This window comes from Triticum urartu, chromosome 3, assembly GCF_003073215.2.
Source record: "Triticum urartu cultivar G1812 chromosome 3, Tu2.1, whole genome shotgun sequence".
In the NCBI taxonomy this organism is placed as follows: domain Eukaryota; kingdom Viridiplantae; phylum Streptophyta; class Magnoliopsida; order Poales; family Poaceae; genus Triticum; species Triticum urartu.
In genome coordinates, this window is record NC_053024.1 from 741,449,089 (window position 1) to 741,454,885 (window position 5,797).

At 47.1% G+C, this 5,797-nt stretch overlaps 1 long non-coding RNA gene across 1 annotated transcript; it reads right to left on the reverse strand.

Moving 5' to 3' along the window:
• Positions 1 to 4,060: 4,060 nt before the first annotated feature.
• Positions 4,061 to 4,554, reverse strand: LOC125546382. The gene is made up of 2 exons (XR_007300620.1): positions 4,457 to 4,554; positions 4,061 to 4,309 (listed from the first exon to the last, which is right to left on the reverse strand). It is a non-coding gene; the product is annotated as an uncharacterized LOC125546382 (long non-coding RNA).
• Between the last annotated feature and the right edge of the window lie 1,243 nt (positions 4,555 to 5,797).

Genomic DNA, 5,797 nt, shown 5'->3' on the forward strand with positions numbered 1-5,797 from the left:
TGCAATGTACAGGAAACAGGTAATTTGCCGTCTGTGAGTCCCAGACGGCAAAGACCTAAATCCAGACGGCAAAGATTTTGCCGTCAGGAAGCAGACGGCAAAGATAAGTCGACAAAGAATACTTTGCCGTCAGCTTTTCATAGGAAAGACGGCAAAGACTTTGCCGTCAGCCAACTCTCTCTTTGCCATCAAGCCCGATAGTAGTAGACAGCAAAGAAAACCATCTTTGCCGTAAGCTAGACTATGCCTTTGCCGTCTGCCTCATACATCCCAGACAGCAAACATTTTTTTATTATTTTAGAAAACATAGGTAACAATAGTCCAGGTACAGTGGCCCTAGGGCCCTGTTTGGTTCATAAGTCATAGAACTTTTTTTAGTCACAACTTATAAATCTCAAGTCTTTAAAAAGTCCCTACCTGTTTGGTTCCCGGAACTTATAAGTCTCTATAAAACCATATTACAATTATAAGTCCCTATAAGTCCTTCCTTAAGAGTCTTATTTCATAAGTCCCAAATGCCCACTTTAAGTCCCTCCTATTTGGTTTAGATGGACCTTATAGGGACTTATTAAATCCCTAGACCCATAAGTCCCTGGAAACAGACACCCTCCTAGATGATCAAAGGTGTAGGATTTTTTTGCTCATTATGAAAACAGCTAATAACAAGGCGTAGGCAAAATCTTCACTTATGTTTTTGCGTTTTACTAGTAGTTTGACAATCAATCATTCAATAGTCTGACAATCATCTATGAAGACAAAAAAATCAGATTACACAGGGCTGCCAAGTTCACCCGAAGCTTGCATGGACACCTTCCGAGTATGACGGGCAGAAGCCGATGCGGCCAGCGGTGGCCGGTGGAGCGGGGCGTTGATGGGGAGGAGACCTTCCAAGCACGACGGGGGACAGGACGACCGCGCCGGGGGCGACGGAGGATGGGGCCGGCCATGCCGGTATCACGAGGCGTCGACGCGGTTTCCTTCCGAAGCGCAGAGGCTGGCGGTCAGCGGTGACCGGCGGCGCCGGGGGCGAGGAGGGACCGGGCCGGGCCGGCTGGTGACAGGGCCGCGCCGGACCGGCTGGTGACGGGGACGGCCGCGTCGGGAGGACGAGTTAAGGGGCCAGCCGCGCCGCCAGTGGGATGGGGAACGGGGCGGCCACACCGGGGGCGACGGGGGCCGAGCTGGCGGCGCTCGCCGGCGAGCAGGGACGGGCGACGGGGTGAGGAGGCGTCGGAGGGAGGAGGCTGCGCTGCTCAATGGCCCGCGCCGTGCCGCCCGCGCTGCTTGCCAGAGTGAGGAGGCGCCGGAGGGAGGAGACCGCGCTGCTCAACGGCCCGTGCCGTGCCGCCCGCGCTGCTCGCCGGAGTGAGGAGGCGCCGGAGGGAGGAGGCCCCGCCGCGCTGCTCGCCGGAGGGAGGAGGCGCCAGAGCTCGCCGGCCCGTGCCGCGCTGCCCGCGTCTCTTTCTCTCCTCGCCTGCGCCACTCGATCTTGCCGCTGTAGTCTGCCCGTAAGAGAGAGAGATGGGTACGTGGGAGACAGGCAGAGTCACGTGGGAGAGAGAGAGATCGTGGGATAAGGGAGAGAGAGATCGGTGGGTTGGGCTGCCCATCGTGGGAGTGCACCTTGGGTGGACCAGATCACGCCACGTCATCGATCCGTGGGATCAATCCAGTGGTGTGCTTCTTCTTTGCCGTCTGTGTTTTTTCTATTACAGACGGCAAAGAGCTGTCATCGATCCGTGGGATCAATCCGCATGGTGTGCTTCTTCTTTGCCGTTTGTGTTTTTTCTATTACAGAAGGCAAAGAGCTGTCTTTGCCGTCTGTAATAAAAAACGGAGACGACAAAGATCTTTACTCTATGTGTTTCTTCTTGCAGACGACAAAGTGACCTCTTTGCCATTTGTAATAAATTAGGCAGATGGCAAAGATCTTTGCCGTTCATGTTTATTTTTTTAGACGGCAAAGTGAGTTCTTCACCGTCTGTATTTTTTTCGCTGACGGCAAAGTATACTTCGCCGTTAGTTTTTCTTTGCCGTCTGCGGATGACGGCAAACCCTTTCTTTGTCGTCTGCGCGACGAAAAGCTGACGGCAAAGATGCCCCTGACGGCAAATTAGCTGTTTCCCGTAGTTCAATGAGTTCATTACCGGTGACACTGTGATCTTCAACGCTCCTAGTGGACCCTACACTATGGAGGTCGACAAGGGACGGAAGATATCCCAGATTGGAAGAGATGAATGGAATCGTTGATCGCCCACATGCATCTCACTTGGGTGAATTGATCAACTTCTCCATCAAAAGAGAAACTCCAAGGCTGGCTGTTATCTACCTCAAATTGGAGGACGAAGATGATGAGGACCCACTTGATGAAGCTCTCTATGCCCAAAGAATGAGGCTGGGCGAGGACAAATCGGGCAACCTCTGGTACATACTTCCTCCATGTGATGACTACGTTGGTATGCCATTCGGGACCCGCCTGACAAGGATGAATGTTAACCACCATGTCATGGTATGTTACTTAGTGTAGAAATTTGATATGCTTAATTAGTAATGTTGTGATATACTTACTGTAGAATTTGATGATATGCTTACTGTATAGTAATGTAATATGCTTGGTATAATAATGTTGTGATATCCTTAGTGGAGAATTTGAGGATATGCTTAGTGTAGAATGTGATGATATATGATTAGTGTAGAATTTGATGATATGCTTAATTAGTGTAGTAATGTGTGATGCATCATATGCTTATTAGTGTGTAGTAATGATGTGATATTCTTAGTATAGAATTTGATGATATGCTTAGTGTAGTAATGTGATATAGACTTATTGTAGTAATGTGACATGCTCAGATATCATATATGTCTTTTTTAGAAATTACCTAAGAGGCTAAGTGAGAGTTGTGGCATCAAGCCAGATGAAGCGGGCATTATTGGACTACACCTTACCGCCAAGGCTCCATCACCAACTATGCTTATGTAGTGGACACAGACGGTCGCACTGTCTTCAGCGCTGGGGGTGAAACAACTTCCTTGCTAGCAAGAATCTCCAGGTTGGATAGGCCATCTTAGTCACCATCAGGAACATCCAACGCCATAACTTGAGGATGATGATCGTCATCGACCTCATTTAGAAGTATGTGTGTGGCACGGCCGTAGATGCTAAATGAACTGCTTATTAGCACTATCTACTACTATTTTAGCTCGTAATGTTCTATTAACTGGTAATGTTTGTGAGATCTAGCTACTACATAATGTTTGTGAGATTGTCACTTAATTATTAACTCGTGATGTTCTCTTATTTGGTATTGTTCTAGTGTGTAATGTTATATATGTGCTTACTTGTACTGTGAAATGCTAAATGTTAGATGGTGTCAAAATTATATATTTTTTGACTACACGAAAAGTTCGTGGCGTGCAAATTACATTGCGCGCTGTTAGGTAAGTGAATATAGTGGTGGTGTTGCCGACGTGGCATGCCAGCAACACGTATAATACTGCTGACGTAGGCACCAATGCCACCACTATTTTTTAACAATGACGCCATATTGGTGGTGTCGTGTGTCCACGCCAGCAAGGCCATTTTTGCCACGCCATAGCTAGACTTTTCTGCACTAGTGTAAGCTTCTAGACAAAAGGAAACAACCAAACAATTTGACTCTTCCATTGCAATCCATTTATAGTAAAATAATTTCTTGTACATTAGAGTAAGGAATTCCTATTACGTGCTCTTACAAACAGAGACCAAAGAACAATATAGGGCATACCACAACACATTATTTACCGAGCGTCCAAGGAAATCAGGACAATCTCAGAGCTAAACCAAGAGACATATACACATATATTGATCCTTATGGTAGTGGCTTTAATGGAGCCTCCACAAGATAGCAACAGACAAGTATTCGACTAGTTATATAATAAAGTGAGAGTACGCTTCGCGCATATTAATTCTTCTGTTATGTTATATGAACTGTTTGAAATTTGGGGCCCTATTTCGTTTTTCGCCCAGGGCCCCAAATTTCGGGTGACAACCTTGATCAAATAGAACACCTAAAATTGTCCATTATTAGAACTTGCATGCCTCTCACAAGAAGGTTTTATTACTGGACCACATCATTATCCATCGTTGAACATCATGACATAGTACAGTTCTAGGAGTCACAAACGACACAGGCACAGTGCCAAAAGTTTGGGATGACTTCCCTACAGTAAGAATCCGAGACTTCGGGTCCCCATTTTCTCATGCAGGATAACCGACATTTTAATTTCGTGCATGCACTGGCTCCAAATGCAATTCCAGTAAAGCATTGCTCTATAGAGAAGAACACACATCATTAAAAGAAGTCCATATTGAGAAAATCCAAGAAAGTTTACGTAGTTAATTTGGGTGAAAAACATTATTCTACTCTAGTTGTCATGAGAAAGGAAATAAAAAGGGAAATGGAGATCAATTTCATACCAACATGAATGGAATTTCCAAGCTGCGCAATCACCATGAGGCAAAGAAGTATGGCTTTCCCTTCCATAAGACCAGACACAAAGTTCTTCTTCTCCTCACTGTTTGGGCGTCCAAAAGCTTACACAATTATATCTTTATATATAGATTTGTAGATAGAGATCATTTACTCCATATCTCATACAATTAATATCAGAAAGATCTGAGCATATCATTATCCATAATTTTTAAAAATTGTTCTATCTTTAAGATGCTATCATTTTTTAAAAATGTTCTATCTTTAAGATGGTATCCATTTAAGAATTCTTCTTCCTTCCTGTGGATGGCACCCATGGTGGCATCTTACTTTGCGATGCACCATATAACATCTCTTATTACCCCCTGTTGGCCGGTAGGTTAGTGGTCCCGGTATGATGACTTGAAGATTGTGCTTCTTGCTGATTTACATGACGAGCGTTCGTCCCGCTCCGGCCCATGGTGATGGTGCTAAATCCGACATGTCTGGTGGTAGGGGTGTTGGGGAACGTAGTAATTTCAAAAAATTTCTACGCACACGCAAGATCATGGTGATGCATAACAACGAGAGGGGAGAGTGTGATCTACATACCCTTGTAGACCGACAGCGGAAGCGTTAGCACAACGCGTTTGATGTAGTCGTACGTCTTCACGGTCCGACCGATCAAGCACCGAAACTACGGCACCTCCGAGTTCTAGCACACGTTCAGCTCGATGACGATCCCCGGACTCCGATCCAGCAAAGTGTCGGGGAAGAGTTCCGTCAGCACGACGGCGTGGTGATGATCTTGATGTACTACCGTCGTAGGGCTTCGCCTAAGCACCGCTACAATATTATCGAGGATTATGGTGGAAGGGGGCACCGCACACGGCTAAGAATATGATCACGTGGATCAACTTGTGTGTCTAGGGGTGCCCCCTGCCCCCGTATACAAAGGAGCAGGGGAAGGTGCGGCCGGCCAGGAGGAGGGCGCGCCAGGAGGAGTCCTACTCCCACCGGGAGTAGGATTCCCCCCCTTTCCTAGTTGGAATAGGATTCGGAAGGGGGAAAGAGGAGAGAGAGAAGGAAGGGGGGGGGCGCCGCCCCCCTCTCCTTGTCCTATTCGGACTAGGGGGGAAGGGGCGCGCGGCCCAGCCCTGGCCACCTCTCCTCTCTTCCACTAAAGCCCACTAAGGCCCATATACCTTCCGGGGGGTTCCGGTAACCTCCCGGTACTCCGGTAAAATCCCAATTTCACCCGGAACACTTCCGATATCCAAATATAGGCTTCCAATATATCAATCTTTATGTCTCGACCATTTCGAGACTCCTCGTCATGTCCGTGATCA